The sequence below is a fragment of the Megalobrama amblycephala genome, linkage group LG24 (genome assembly GCF_018812025.1).
Source record: "Megalobrama amblycephala isolate DHTTF-2021 linkage group LG24, ASM1881202v1, whole genome shotgun sequence".
In the NCBI taxonomy this organism is placed as follows: domain Eukaryota; kingdom Metazoa; phylum Chordata; class Actinopteri; order Cypriniformes; family Xenocyprididae; genus Megalobrama; species Megalobrama amblycephala.
In genome coordinates, this window is record NC_063067.1 from 10,783,531 (window position 1) to 10,800,401 (window position 16,871).

Sequence of the window (16,871 nt, forward strand, 5' to 3'; positions counted from 1 at the left end):
GCCGTTTATCACACAGGAACACGCCACAGTGAGTGTATGCATGCTTTTGTTTCTGACTGTCTGTATTTTAATGAGCTCGGCCTATCGCTGCAGTACTGCACGCTACAGCGGCTCTTCACGCAGGACAAGTGTGACAACAACCCCCTGCCACCCCACCCTGCAGATTACCCACCACTCACACACACACATATATTAACATTCTCACCCAAACATCACACACTAGCTCACGCACACATTAAATCTACACGGCCCAGAAGCGAGAGGTGGGACTGCTGTCAAATACAGCGCATCAGCACTGATGACTGTAAGGTACAGAGCTAGAATCATACATGTAGGTGATGTGCTCGGTCTCTTCAGGCTCTGCATGACAGTTAAAAGAGAAGTGGTAAAATAAATACACAATACTAAAACAAAATTTGTGTGCTTATATATGCATACCAAGTTGCACATTTTTTAACATCGCTTTAATTTAACTGCAGTAATGCTGATATATTTATCTACAGTACAGTTCAACTGTTTTTTAATAGTCACCTTATTTTTTAAACTTCATCAAATGCTCTCACTGCTGTAAGAAAAAACAATCTGTAGAAAAACAAAAAAGGGAACTGGTAATTTTCTGCCAGGACATTTTCCTTTCATCCTAAAATACAACACAATACAATACATAGTACAAAATATGGGGAAAACACCTGTGAAAAATCAAAACACAGTACAATGGACCCTATTTTTACTGAGTTTTTTAGAGTGTAGTAAACATAGTAAACGTAAATATGGTGGCAGGAACAGAAGTATGCCTTTAATAAAAAAGCTGTACGGTCACTAAAATCCAGCTTACTCATTTAAGTCAAGTTTGTTTTATGATTTAGATGAGTCTGAGAATGAAATACAAGTGTGTACTTTGTAATTAGTCTGTACATTTCCACTAGTTTGAATCATTCTTGAGGATTTGAAGTAATGAAAACAGTGAATATACAAGCATAACTGATCGTAACATTTGTGAATGGCTGATCGTCTGTTTGTCATGTTCACAACCAATCACAGTGATGTGGAGGCCCTGCCTCGTATTATGTGACTTTTGCTTTTTTTCTAGCATTCACACAACTTTTCAGGATCTCAGTGAGATCACAGTGAACTAAGGGAGGCAAAAGAGACACTGTCTTCAAACTTTACTTATTGATGTCTCTATTAGACAATGTTAGTTTAGAAAAAAATGTAAATGTAAATTTTTGTTTATTTTTATATGCAAGGTTTTTTTTGAGAAAACATGGCATGTCACAGTTCTAGTTTTGTAGAACAGAAAATACGGTTAAAAACAGTATAAGAATGAAGAGGTAATGTTGCATTACTACATGGCTAGTAAGAATAAAATGTTTTCATCAATTCCCATTATTTTCATACACTTCACGTTAATCATGTTTTGAGAACTCAAATTCTAACGTTGCCACTTTGACATTTTTGATTTTATTGGTTTTAGCTATTTTAGATGTAGCTTTTAATTCTGATAAATTACATTTGAGTTTCAAATTTTTAATTTCATTTCTTTTACAGTGCAGAATATGCTGGTCTTCATTTTGTTCCTTTTAGTTTAGTAATACTCAATCTCAGTGACTTGAACTCCCCTTCTCCTAAGGGACTCCGCTCTCTCCAAATCCTGTGAGTCGCATTCTCTCTATTTCAAAAAGGAGGCATATTACTCAGTATTTAGCGTCCAGTGTAGCACATCACTGAGTGCTCTGTGTGTGTGTGTGTGTGTGTGTTTATGTGAATCTGGCTTGTGTCTTTCTGTATAATTGTATTATTATTAATTCTGCCTGCAGTGGAATATTGCAGGAAATTATTGTTACGGATTTTTCTTTGAGGGACAGTGCGTCCAATTAAAAAGCACCCCCCCCCCTCCTTTATTAATAATAGCAGTGGTGAAAAGAAGAAGTCTGAAGTCTTGCTGTGAAGTTATCAGCGCGAAGCAGGCACAAGCTGGTTTCACATCGCTGAATGCTCACTCAATGGTGAACATACACCATAGCCAGGACCACTCTGTCTGAATAAAGAAATAACCTCCACTACGAGGGTGAAGTCTCTCTCTCTCTCTCTCTCTCTCTCTCTCTCTCACAGACACACACACACAGTGCTTTAAACACAGAAGGGCGATTATTTCTTATAACGGGTAGGAATTCCAATTTAAAGGATTTCTAAAACACTCTTTTTATTGCAAAGGTGCCTCATCTTAGTTGGCCAGCACACACAGCCAGAGGTTTTCTTTCAGAACACTGCATCAATCCAAGAACAATCGCTGCTAATCTAAATATATCAAAAGGCTACAGATTCCTCTACAACTTGATATCAAACCAGTTGACCTTATTAAACTAATTAGCTCAATTAGAAAACAAAAGCCTCCCCTCTGAACCCCTGGTTCTTTTGTTGTGCCATGATTCCAAACACAAGGGGAAGGAGGGAAACTGGCACATTTGTTCACTATTGCTGAGAAAAGAACAAATATTATTTTAACTCATTAGCATAAACAAATGAGGGCAGCAGCCTCGTTAAAGCGTTAGTGGCTCGTTAGTGCCACAGCTGAGCCACCTGCCTGATCACCCGCTCCTGTTTGAGAGACCAAGGCTCGGTAACAATCATGGCCTATTATTCAGCACGGCTCATTTTGCATTTACAATTGAAGTTTAATTAATTGGTCTCATTTGGTGTCTGGTTTTATCCCTACTATATGAGGAGATGTAAGAAAGAATGTGATGTGAGGAGCAAGATAAATTGTCAAGAGTATTGTGATAAAAATGTAAAGAACATCGTGCTGATATGGAAAGAGTATAGTGATCAGAAGAGTATTGTAACATGAAGGAAATTGTGATGAGACGTAAAGAACATTACGATATGAAGTGTGTTGTGATAAGATGTGAGGAGTAATGTGATGAGTCAATACTTCCAGTGTCAGTACTGAGATGTGTACTGTACTGTGATAAGATTTGAGGAGTAAAATATTGATGTGATGAGTGGTATGAAAAGATGTGAGAAGTAATGTGATGAGTTGTAAGGAAAATTGATAAGATGTAAAGAGTATTTGATAAGATGTGAGGAGTAATGTAATGATGTGATGAGTACAGTGATCAAATGTGAGGATTAATGTGATGAGTACCATGATCAAATGTGAGTAATGTGCAGATGTAATGAGTATTGTGATCAAATGTAAGGAGTAATGCAGTAATGAGTACAGTAATAAAACATGAGTAATGCTGAGATGTAATGAGTACTGTCATCAAATGTAAGGAGTAATGCAGTAATGAGTACAGTAATAAAACATGAGTAATGCTGAGATGTATGAGTACTGTCATCAAATGAGGAGTAATGCAGTAATGAGTCATAATAAAACATGAGTATGTAAGTAATGAGTACTGTCATCAAATGTAAGGAGTAATGCAGTAATGAGTACCATGATCAAATGTGAGTAATGTGCAGATGTAATGAGTATTGTGATCAAATGTAAGGAGTAATGCAGTAATGAGTACAGTAATAAAACATGAGTAATGCTGAGATGTAATGAGTACTGTCATCAAATGTAAGGAGTAATGCAGTAATGAGTACCGTGATCAAATGTGAGTAATGTGCAGATGTAATGAGTATTGTGATCAAATGTAAGGAGTAATGCAGTAATGAGTACAGTGATAAAACATGAGTGAGGCTGAGATGTAAAGAGTACTGTGATCAAATGCAAGGAGTAATGTAGTAATGAGTACAGTGATAAAATGTGAGTAATGCACAGATGTAATGAGTACTGTCATCAAATGCAAGGAGTAATGCAGTAATGAGTACTGTGATCAAATGCAAGGAGTAATGTAATGAGTACTGTGATCAAATGTGAGTAATGCTGAGATGTAATGAGTACTGTCATCAAATGTAAGGAGTAATGCAGTAATGAGTACCGTGATCAAATGTGAGTAATGTGCAGATGTAATGAGTATTGTGATCAAATGTAAGGAGTAATGCAGTAATGAGTACAGTGATAAAACATGAGTGATGCTGAGATGTAAAGAGTACTGTGATCAAATGCGAGTAATGTAGTAATGAGTACAGTGATAAAATGTGAGTAATGCACAGATGTAATGAGTACTGTGATCAAATGCAAGGAGTAATGCAGTAATGAGTACTGTGATCAAATGCAAGGAGTAATGTAATGAGTACTGTGATCAAATGTGAGTAATGCTGAGATGTAATGAGTACTGTCATCAAATGTAAGGAGTAATGCAGTAATGAGTACCATGATCAAATGTGAGTAATGTGCAGATGTAATGAGTATTGTGATCAAATGTAAGGAGTAATGCAGTAATGAGTACAGTAATAAAACATGAGTAATGCTGAGATGTAATGAGTACTGTCATCAAATGTAAGGAGTAATGCAGTAATGAGTACCGTGATCAAATGTGAGTAATGTGCAGATGTAATGAGTATTGTGATCAAATGTAAGGAGTAATGCAGTAATGAGTACAGTGATAAAACATGAGTGAGGCTGAGATGTAAAGAGTACTGTGATCAAATGCAAGGAGTAATGTAGTAATGAGTACAGTGATAAAATGTGAGTAATGCACAGATGTAATGAGTACTGTCATCAAATGCAAGGAGTAATGCAGTAATGAGTACTGTGATCAAATGCAAGGAGTAATGTAATGAGTACTGTGATCAAATGTGAGTAATGCTGAGATGTAATGAGTACTGTCATCAAATGTAAGGAGTAATGCAGTAATGAGTACCGTGATCAAATGTGAGTAATGTGCAGATGTAATGAGTATTGTGATCAAATGTAAGGAGTAATGCAGTAATGAGTACAGTGATAAAACATGAGTGAGGCTGAGATGTAAAGAGTACTGTGATCAAATGCAAGGAGTAATGTAGTAATGAGTACAGTGATAAAATGTGAGTAATGCACAGATGTAATGAGTACTGTCATCAAATGCAAGGAGTAATGCAGTAATGAGTACTGTGATCAAATGCAAGGAGTAATGTAATGAGTACTGTGATCAAATGTGAGTAATGCTGAGATGTAATGAGTACTGTCATCAAATGTAAGGTGTAATGCAGTAATGAGTACCGTGATCAAATGTGAGTAATGTGCAGATGTAATGAGTATTGTGATCAAATGTAAGGAGTAATGCAGTAATGAGTACAGTGATAAAACATGAGTGATGCTGAGATGTAAAGAGTACTGTGATCAAATGCGAGTAATGTAGTAATGAGTACAGTGATAAAATGTGAGTAATGCACAGATGTAATGAGTACTGTGATCAAATGCAAGGAGTAATGCAGTAATGAGTACTGTGATCAAATGCAAGGAGTAATGTAATGAGTACTGTGATCAAATGTGAGTAATGCTGAGATGTAATGAGTACTGTCATCAAATGCAAGGAATAATGTAATGAGTACTGTGATCAAATGTGAGTAATGCACATGTGTAATGAGTACTGTGATCAAATGTGAATAATGTACAGATGTAATGAGTACTGTGATCAAATGCAAGGAGTAATGCAGTAATGAGTACTATGATCAAATTTGAATAATGCTGAGATGTAATGAGTACTGTGATCAAATGTGAGTAATGCACAGGTGTAATGAGTACTGTGATCAAATGTGAATAATGTGCAGATGTAATGAGTACTGTGATCAAATGCAAGGAGTAATGCAGTAATGAGTACTGTGATTAAATTTGAATAATGCTGAGATGTAATGAGTACTGTGATCACATGCAAGGAGTAATGCAGTGAGTATTGTCATAAAATGTGATAAGTAATGTGATGATGTGACGAGTATGAAAAATGATGTGATGAGCATTGTGATAAAATGTGAAGAGTAGAGTGAGTGTTGGTATTGTGATAGTCACAAGGAGAATCACAACAGGAAGCGGCTAAAGAGTCATTACAAATAATGTTTATTCAAAAAACAGATTGCACAAATAAAGAAGCGTTTTAAGAGCATGAAACAAGCAAAAACAAGGTTATTTAAAAAAGTCTAAAAGTAGCACTGTACAGGTACTATGAACAGTATCACCTCCCCTTTATAACATCAGAGGCAGATGTTTTACTGCTTTACAGCACCGCTAAACCTAACCTAGTTTATCTCGCTCACAAACACAATCCGTCCAGTACTAGCCTAACTCCATCTAGTGACGGCTTCCTTATTGTAATAAAATGTGAATTGTAATAAAATGTGAGAAGTAATGTTATGTGAGTACTGTGATGAGTAATGTGATAAAATGTAAAGAGTAATGTGATGTGATAAGTACTGTGATAAAATGTGAGGATTAATGTGATTATGTGGTGAACACTGTGAGTATTGTGATACCTAAAGACTATAGCTGCATTATTTTCACTCCCTTTTACTTTTTTTTTTTTTTTAAACAGAGCTTGGCTAGATTTTGTCAGTAGAAGTACGAGCCTGGTTACACCTCAAATGAGGCGTGTTGTGATGGGTGAGAGAAAGAGGTGTCTTGACACATGCAGAAGTTTCTGCTGATGCACCGGAGATGAAGTGGAGTTTCTGGCAAGACTGTTCTGTCATGGTATAAAATGCAAACAGCTATGTCATGACCTTACACTATATAATAGATATTATGTCATGTTAATGGCTTTTTCAGAAAGAAAGAAAGAAAGAAAGAGAGAGAAAGGGTTGAGGCAGAGGGTCTTTTGGGAGTCTAGTGACCAGAAGATAATGTGCAGATGCCAGGATTCCCATATTTTTGTATTCTCATTATGTTTCTAATTAATTCCTAACTCATTATGCTCTCACTGACTAATTTGTACCCACAGCTGATTTGATTAAACCTGTCTCTATGCTAATGAGCATATTTTTTTTTTTTTTTCATCATTTACAGTTAGATTGGAGCATGCAGGGCTCATCTCAAGTGTTTATGTTTGTGTCAAACAGCTCAAACAATTTAGTCTTCGATACACTATTCCAAGATGTTCTATATTTGACTGTTTTGGCTCAATCTGTTCCTTTTTCTCCAAATCCCTCCCTCTCTTCTTCTGCCTGATAACGCTGACTTGTGAGGACAAATGTGTGTGCGGTTCACCAGCAGAGGTTGAGATTTAACAAATGAAAAAAAAACTGATGAATAAAATCTCTAAACACGAACCATGGCGGAAAAAATCCAATTAAAACTTCATTTGATGTTCCAAAAACCAGCAGGAAAAAAAGGAATTTCATTTAAATATTTCAGTGATAACTGAGAGAGAGAAATACGGGGGAAGATTTTTTTAAAGTGAAGAAGCAGTTGACAACATCAGCCCTGCGCTTCTTACTGTCTTGAAGATTTAAAGATTGTTTCAAAGCTTTCTTCAAGTGCAAAACATTGTGGAGTCTAACAGTCAAAGTTTTAATGCAGGACAAAAATGCTACACACTTCAACACTTAAAGATTGGATCTGTTCGTTGAATGGGTTTAGCACTGTCGTGTATGAGTGTGTCTACTCAAGCGTACGCTAGTTGGCAATTTTCAGGCTTTCCATATATGGTTGTTTGACCTACATATTCAGATCAGATACACACACAGGCATAGACACACATGCACACGCAGGAGAGAAACTGTCCTTTCAAATTACGTTCATATGTTAGCTCACATGTATGTGAGTGTGTGCTCACGCGCCGGTTTCTCATGGGTTTATGGCACATTTAACACACTCTTTTCAACATTCTCAGCATAAATATTTGATGAAAACCCTTTAGATGTAAGTGATGATGTTTAATTAATAGTTATTGGCAAAACAGAGATTTTTTTGAACATCTCCTAGAGTTGGCCCTTAGCTTTTTAGTTTCTGATAATATTGATGTGCTGGGTGTTATGGAGACTTTGCTGATGAGCATGACTTCTTTAAATATGCTGTCCGATCTCCCGCACAGACTTGCGCGCTCACATACACAACCTGTCTGTTGTGGAATAATAATAACTTCAAAGTCATCTGCTGGAGAACATTTACAAAGTCATCCCACTGTTTTCCAGGTTGAGATGTCAATTAGTGTGCTGGCATGTTCATATATACTAAAATTATTGAATATCACACCAAATCATATAAATCAAGGTGTAAGAAGTGTGTGTTTAGTTGTCTTTTGATGTGTGTGTTTCCAAACAAGAGAGAGAGAGTGTGTGTGTTTGATGGAATGATGCAGTGGCGGTCCTTGGGGAAAACAACCACAGCCCTTCTTCCAAACATGAGAGAACGGACCAGAGAGAAAGAGAGTGAGGGTCCTAAATGAATAAATAAAAGCCATAACCAACCTCTAGTGCTGAACAGGAGCACTTAAAGCATTTTAACAAGAGGGTCACTTCATTAAATATTGACCTCCTGTCTAAAAACTCTCTGCAGGAACACTGTGACGCCTCACTATGACTAGAGGACAGAAAGAGTGAAGTTAAAAACTGACAGATGGTAGCCAGAATGAAATCGATTCATTATATATACACACACACTCACATAGAGTCAGTTATTCTCTTCAGTGAGTGTATGATAGAGGCTCATGTGGAGTAATGCAGGTGTCTGTAAGGCAGATATTTACTATTATTATTATTATTATTACTGGTAATACTGCTATTATAATAATTATACCATATTAAGAGTTTTATTATTTGCTCATTGGCCTCTATCCACCATCATGGCCTCCTAATCATCATATAAATACTGATTGGCTTCATCACTCTATCTCCTCTCCACCAATAAGCTGGTGTGTGTGGTGGGCGTTCTGACGCAAAATGGCTGCCGTCGCATCATCCAGGTGGATGCTGCACATTGGTGGTGGTTGAGTACAGAGAAAAGAGCTATATAAATGTAACAAATTATTATTATTGTAATACTTTATAATACATATTTGCATTAACACATCATATCATACTGGAACATAATGGAGCTAGCCTATTTTTATACACTCCAGTCTGAGAAGTACTTTGAACTTTGTATTTTGTCAAAATGTAATCTTTATTTTAATCTTTCCATATATTTTACATTTACAGTAAATGAGTGAATTTCAAATTTCAAATAATTTTCAGCACTAATTTTCTTCTGTTGAGTTGCCACCACAATTCCTGACAAATCTTGTCAATGCTACCATATTTTGGATACTAACAGGTATTAGTTGACATAGGTAAAATTTCGAAAGAATACGTTCAGGATGAAGACTGACTTTGATGTTGTCTTATTATTTTTATGTGTTTTTACAAATAGGCTATGAGATGGTGTTAGCAAAACATCAGGACACAGCTCTGAAGCGTTATAAAAGGTTGTTTTAATAAGTACCTCTTCCTTCTGTCAGGGTATGGTAGTAATATTTCTCTAAAGATATGTATTAATATACATTTTAATCTGCAATATAAAAAAAATATTCTTTGCTTAAAGTAAGTTATCTGGTTGCCTTAAAATTTTGAGTTCATTGAAATTAAAAATTTGAGTTGATACAATGAAGGCGATTGGTTTAATCAACAGAAACTCAAAATATTATGTCATCTGAACTACATTAATCATCTAAGCTGATTTTACAAAAGAAAAAATGTTATGATAACAAATCATGAAAATAATTTTTTACAGTTTTATGGTCTGAGAACAGTTGGTTTTGTAGTGAGTGATAATTTTGAATGAAAAGATCCATGTTAAGCACATTCTAATGATAATCTGATTAACCTCTTCTGTGTTTATTTTATAAAATCTATAGTATATTTATTTTAATATCCATAATATGCAATGATAATAGATATAGTAGTAAAAAATGTCCGTTTACCCTTTCCTCATTATTACCTGAAGTGCTTGTTCACTCTCCGAATGTTTGTTTTTGCTCCAGCAGATTTTGAAATGAATTCAGTGTGACCTCTCTGACCTCTGTGACCTGTTATCACCATGGTGACCGTCCTTTAGCGAGCGCCTCATCAATCAGACGCAGTGACAGCTCATCTGTCCCCTGCAGTGCACTCACCAGGGCCTCCAGCCAGATGTTTGTGCGACAGGAGAAACGGCTCCTCCGATCAATGGTACGTACGTTAAGGAATAGGAGCTGACACGGTCGTAATAGTGTTCAAGAGTTCAATGCGAGACCAATTATTATGGTTTTTGTTTTTCCATACTCAGATTATTTGTGTATTTCAATCACAAATGCCACAAATGGTTCTCTGATTATGGTTTAGCAGAAGATGAAAAACTGTACACCTACAATTTAAATGGGCAGAAATTGCACAGCAGCCTGCTTTGAATGAAACCCTTAAATTGTATAAACGTTTAAATTACAGCTCTGGCATCAGTCACAAAACCATTTTACTTCTGCTTTGTTTGTTTTCCAGTCTTTCAGACATCTAAAAAATGCTAAATAAGAAAAAAGTAGTGATTCAAGAAAAGGTTTTAACAAACGTCACACGTCACACCACTGAATTTTTTGTTTTGTTTTGTTTTGTTTTGGAACAAATTGTGAATTTCATCAGGAATCTCCGAGCAGATCCTAACCTGATGCGGTTTTCCGCAGTCTCCGGTTGGGAGAGGAGCGGAGCGCTGCTCCTTTAAGAGGTTTGAATTTGACTTTAAAGTGGGTCACAGTAAAAATATCTTCAACAATTATTCATGCAGCCCTCCCTCTTTTTCTATACCTCCTCTGCTCCTCTCTAAAATCTGCATGGTGCTGCAGTGCTGGAGTTGAGAAGCAGGAAAGATGACTCTTTTGTTTTGTCACAGGCGGATCTGATGAAATGTTGGTGTAACAAACTGTTTCTTTTGCAGTAAACGTCTGCACTCAGCCTGCGATTACCATCTTGCCCACATCCCGCCTTCTGTGCTAGCAGTTGTTGTTTTTCTCATCGACTGTTTTGATGCTGAGACGGTAATTGTGTGTTCTGTCCACATTGGGCGCAGCTTTGAGATACCGCGAATGACATGCCCCTCGGCCAATTGTGTACCTTGTTTCTGACACGTTCAGGTGGACGCCGTCGAGCATGCTCAGTCGGCGCGGGGCTGTGCGTTCAAGAGCGGCTAAGCATGTGATTAGTGCAGGAGTGAATGGTACAGCACTGCAGCATATGGGAGTCTGTCTCTCTGCTCCCTGTAGGTTTAAACTGAACATCTTCAAATTAGTCAGAGAGAGATCAAAGCTACCCTCGCCATCCTCATCGAGAGGAAGGCTTTGAACTTCCTCCTCCCTCTCCTGTGTGTGTGTGTGTGTACGTGAGAGGGAAAGAGAGCGAGAGAGAAGGGATGAGATGGGATGGTGTGCTGGTATGGAAATGAGTGAAATCTCATGAGTGTGTTACTGAGAGGTGAGAGAGTTTCTTTTTGATCACGTGTGTATGTGTGTGTGTGTGTGTTCATGTTCATTCTTGCTCAGATTTTATTCTTTGGAATTCATTAATTGCTTGGTTCGTTTTGTTATGATTTCAGCCATTTAATTCTTTAGTACCACATGCTGTAATAGGAAACTGTCCACACAGTCTGCCCTAAATACTGTGTGATATTCTTCTCACTTGTAAATAATTGAATTCAGCTAAATTTATAAATGTAAATAAATATATTTATAGGCATACTTTTTAAAGAGCAAAAATAGAAAGTTATAGTTCTTTTTAATATTATATTATATAGGGGGCCTTTGAAGATTGCATTGAGTAGTATATTATTAAGAGAAACTGGGAGTGTTGATATAATTAAAATAAATTAATTAACCACATAAATATCATTAATATTAATAAATCACATTCATTTTGTGATTCCAGAAGTGTCAAGAACAAGAATGTGCTTCAATAAAAACAATAGGAAAACAATTGATTTTTAATAATTTACTTTAGTTTTAATATATTAATTATATTAACAATAATATATTAATTTAATAATTTTATGTCATCCTGAGGCCCCTAAGTAAGAGCCTTTTTTCTACATAAAAATGTATTTCAAATTTTAAATGCATTTTATTTTTGTTAAATTAAATTTAATTGATTAATTTCTCATTAATGGACAGGATGCTAAAATAAAACTTTTCAAAATAAAAAAACTGAAATCTGAAAATGTTATGAAAAAGAAAAGCTGTAAATAATGCACAAGATATATGCTCTGTTAGAATATATTTTGAATAAATGACTGATCTCCATTTTGACGTACTGATCATGGTTGTAGGGATTCACTTCATATAAGCAACACATTCAAAAACATTTTGCTTACCTCTGAGACAGATATTTGACATCGACAGGTCACAAAGTGTCTGAAGACGCCGTAAACTCATAGAAAGGCCTAGAATAGAAACTGCATGTCACGTTAGTTAACACAAAAACAACCAAGCGAGGAATTCACTACGATGGCATATTCGCCCCCTCACTTTTTAATATTTAGGGAGTTTTTGTCCCTGAGCCCGGGTTCATTTCTGACCCTGGTTCACTGGCGCAGTTCCACATTAGAGAAATAATCACATTATGCAGCTTATTGTTTTTTCGTGTTTATGTGGAATTGCAAACTGCAGTGAGAAGCTTCGCTCTAATGACCAAAATTATAATTCCAATGAGAATTCACATGAGGGAGATTGTGCTGCTAATGGAAGCCTTACAACGATCCAAGAGGTACAAAGAGAGATGAGTGACAAACAAACACACATGCATTCCCACACTTTCCTTCTCCTTTCCTTTCCTGCCTATACACATATATTTAAAAATGTGATTATTTATACCAAAACCAATTAAACAAGTCTCAGTACAGTGTCACAAAGATAATTTGAGACTCGTTTTCTGGGAGTGCGGCTTGTTAATGCAGCTCTTGGCAGCTGCTGCCCCCTTGAGGTCTCTGGACACTACTGAGGGATCTTCAGTGGGATTCACAGTCCTCAAGTGGCATGTCACCTTGGAGTAGTCTAGCCTGCGGTTGCTGTGGCAACAGGGAGCAGCGGATCAATTGCACTGTGAGCGTGCCAATACACAACCGAATCATGCTTTGTTTTGTAGTTAAATATATTTTCCTCTACGGAGGTCGTAGTGTTAACGTCGTCCATAAAAATCGCTTTTGCTTTAGCTTCAGCCACTTGTTTTCAAGACGAACAGCCTGTTTATATCAATGTTTGCGGGTGTAAGAGCAGAAAATGTCTATCTCCACTAGCACAGCTATAACTGTGATCATGTGACCTATGTTGTCTTCTAAATCATCCTAATACTACTTCTTAAGTTATAGCTTTTGTTGTTTTTGCTGCCACTTGTCATGTACGAATGATGAATTGATGCTGTTAAAATTTGATCTAAATTATAAGATCCTTTTGTCAGACTTGTTGGTCCGTGCACCAGTAGTCACCTAGCAACAACCAAATAAAAGCGCGAGCGTTCTGTTGCTTGTGCCGTACGTGGTTTCTTGCATTACTGAGCTCTCACGCACATAAACGTGTGTTTGCCATCATTATGGAAATGTGGATAGAAGGTCAGCGGTTACTATGTGGCCGAGAGATTATATTCCATTTGCTTTTTTACTCTCAGGCCATTACTACACAATTTTTACCGTGCTCTGTGGTTGTGATGTTCAAAGCGAGTGGGTTTGTGCAGCTTTTGTTAGCCTATCTCTTCAGCACCGTTGGAATCATGCACACACTTAGATATAACATCATGCCCGAAATGACTGTGCATGATGACTACTTTCTGATGTGGAAAATGGTTTGAAGACACAGACAAAAATGGGAATGCTCTGAAATGTGCCACCTCTCTCTTACAATGGCCAGGGAGCCCTATAATTTCACGGCGTGTTAGGGCAGAGGCAGGAGACGTCTCTGGCGGGTGTTTGGCCGGAGGGCCTCGGAGCCTGATATCACACGCTGAATGATAACTCTCAGAGAAACGCTCGCCTCTGCTCCCCCCCCCCCCAAAAAAAATCTCCCGCTGATCACACGCTGCTGCCGCTCCAGCAAAGGGAATAGCCTGGAACAAGAGAGATAAAAGAGGTCAGTCTCTTTGTTTGTCCACACATCCATCCATCTGTTTATCTGTCTTTTCAAAGCACTCAGCACAACTGCTGTGTGTGCTATGCAGAAACATCAAACAATCTTATTTTTTTTTTAATATATAAAATCATGTTTATTTACATATTTTCCCCCCAGGCAGGCATAGTTTTGTATTTTTGGATATTCCACATGACCAGTGAAGTGCACGTGTGTAGACAGCCTGTGCATAGGGGTTTAGTTGCAATTAATATTATTTATATTTTAATGATAGTGCTCTTTTGTAGTGTGAGGATGCAATGTTTGAATAGCTCTAGTGTTTTCACAACACAATCCAGAATTGTTTTACAGCAGCGCCCCCTTGTGTATTATATGATAAAGCACATTGTCCTCTCTATACACTGTAAAAAAAAATTGTTGGTTTAACTTAAAAAAGTAAGTTATCTGGCTGCCCTTAAATTTTGAGTTCATTGAAATTAAAAATTTGAGTTAATAAAATGAAGGCGATTGGTTTAATCAACATAAACTTAAAATATTATGTTATCTGAACCACATTAATTAAGTTGATTTGACAAAAGAAAAAATGTTGTGAAAACAAATCATGAAAATCATTTTTACAGTCTAGATATATGGTTGTATGGCCTTCAATTCACTATTTAAGGTACTGCACTTTCAACAGAAACTGCAAAACTGAAATAGATCAGCACTGAGAATCTTCTCCCTCCAACAGCAGCAGCAGCAGCTCGTGTTTTAGTCTGAGTAACGCACAAACCTGTTCATTTGGACTCAGTCTAGGACAAAATCTTAGGTTTTCTTTTCATTTTGTGTTAAATTAAAAGTAATAATAACTGAAATGAGATATAAAAACTCAGTTGCCAAAGCAACATTTCTCATTTTTATTTAGTTTCACTTGATGTACTAAAATAACTAAAACTGAAATAAAAATTCAACTCTTATTATTAAAATAATGACAAAAACACAAAAAATGACTAAAACTTTAAATAAAATTAAAATGGAGTAAAATTGTTTCAATGTCAGAGGATGCTTTTGTAAACAGAATTTCCTGGAAATTATTTAAGGTTTGAAGCTTTAATAATAACATTTATATGTTTTATCGACATTAAATATTGTTTTATTGATTTTAATTGCGTATTAAAGGGATAGTTTACCTAAAAATAATAATTATTTCATTAATTACTCACCCTCATGTTATTCCAAACCCGTAAGACTTTTGTTCATCTTCGGAAAACACATGAAGATCTTTTTGATGAAATCTGACAGCTTTCTGTCCCTCCATATACCACTTTGAAAAAGTTCATGAAGAGATTGTAAAACTAATGAGCAGTTTAGTCCAAATTTTCTGAAGAGACATAATCGCTTTATGATGAACTAGGGCTGGGCGATATATCGCATGCGATTCTCACGCGCATTTCGTCAGTAAAGCCGGTTCCCTGATTACCGCTAAATCGCCATCACCTGCTTTCAAATGGAGCAGCATTTAATAGACAGAGCCGTAGATCACTGATAAGCCACGCAATATCACGTTCATTATCGGAGGCGATTCATCTGCGATATACTTATCAGTGATCTACGGCTCTGTCTATTAAATGCCGCTCCATTTGAAAGCAGGTGATGGCGATTTAGCGGTAATCAGGGAACCGGCTTTACTGACGAAATGCGCGTGAGAATCGCATGCGATATATCACCCAGCCCTATGATGAACAGATTGAATTTATTCACATATAAACATTTATTAACACACATCAGTTGTGGTAAACGGAAGTGACGCGTGTGTAAACCAATGAGGATTATTCTTGTGTGTTCCGCAACAGGTTTGTTCTTGTGTGTCAAGCAGGTTCGGTTGAGCTTCTGTTTATGTTTATATGTGAACAAAAGCCTAAATTAAATCTGTTCATCATAACGATCAAGTCTCTACAGAAAATTTGGACTAAACCACTCAATTCTCAATTCAAACTTTTTGAAGCGTCAAAGTTTGTTGCGTAAGCTGTCTATGGAGGGACAGAAAGCTCTCAAATTTCATCAAAATGATCTTCATTTGTGTTCTGAAGATGAACAAAAGTCTTACGGGTTTGGAACAATATGAGAGTGAGTAATTAATGACAGAATTTTCATTTTTGAGTAAACTAACCCTTTAACTACTCTAGTTATTCCTTTATGTTTGTCTCGTTTAGAAATTGTGCTTTTCTTAAATGAACACAAGATGGCGGTGCATCATCTTCGCATTAAGTCTGTTTAATTGAGAGCTCTATTTCTTCCTTTGATTGGCTCCATGAATGTCTTTTTGTTTTGTTTTTTTCTAGAAAGAGTTTAAAACAACTGTTGAGCGATATCTGCAGCTTGTTTAATAGGTTTCAAATTATATTTTTTCCTTAGAATCCCAAGAACTGTGTTATAAACTAACAGAAAGGCCACCGGCCACCTCATCTTTAAAGAATCAAAGTTAAGATTTTACCAACCTGCAAAACTTTTTGCTATCTTCACATTTGTTGTAGGTAACAGCCTTGGATTTTGGCTGTAGGTGCTGAAGCAGAATTCTTGGCCTCATCCAGACGATGAGATTAATCCCTCACAGCACGTGCTCTCTCCCATTCACTTCCTCCGTGTTCAACAAGAGACACACGTCAGGTCAGATGCAAATAACATAATTTAGCCTGCATGGGGAAAAGAAAAATATTGTTGTGACAATTTTCGAGCTAGAGAAAACGTTTCCATTTGCTTAAAATTGGTCACCTATATTCAAATTTAACAGAGTCGTCGCGTCAATTTTTGGCTAACCCGGAACTTCTATTAGTTCCCTCAGGCATTTCTTATAGGATTTTAGAACAGGATTTAAAATAAAATCTGTGTTTAACTTACTCAAAGAGACTTAAACTTCTGCTCTATGGTACAGTTAAATACTATAGTAAATCGTGAATTCTCAAGCAGGTCCTTATGGTA

At 36.6% G+C, this 16,871-nt stretch overlaps 1 long non-coding RNA gene across 3 annotated transcripts in view; it reads left to right on the forward strand.

The window, feature by feature from the left end:
* The window catches only part of LOC125259583, a 118,140-nt gene that overhangs the window by 79,778 nt on the left and 21,491 nt on the right, over positions 1 to 16,871 (forward strand). For 2 of the 3 annotated variants that reach the window (XR_007182855.1, XR_007182857.1), the window contains exons 3-4: positions 9,825 to 10,008; positions 16,427 to 16,559. This is a non-coding gene — a long non-coding RNA (uncharacterized LOC125259583). The remainder of the gene's footprint in view (positions 1 to 9,824; positions 10,009 to 16,426; positions 16,560 to 16,871) is intronic. The other variant, XR_007182856.1, reaches the window with a different exon arrangement.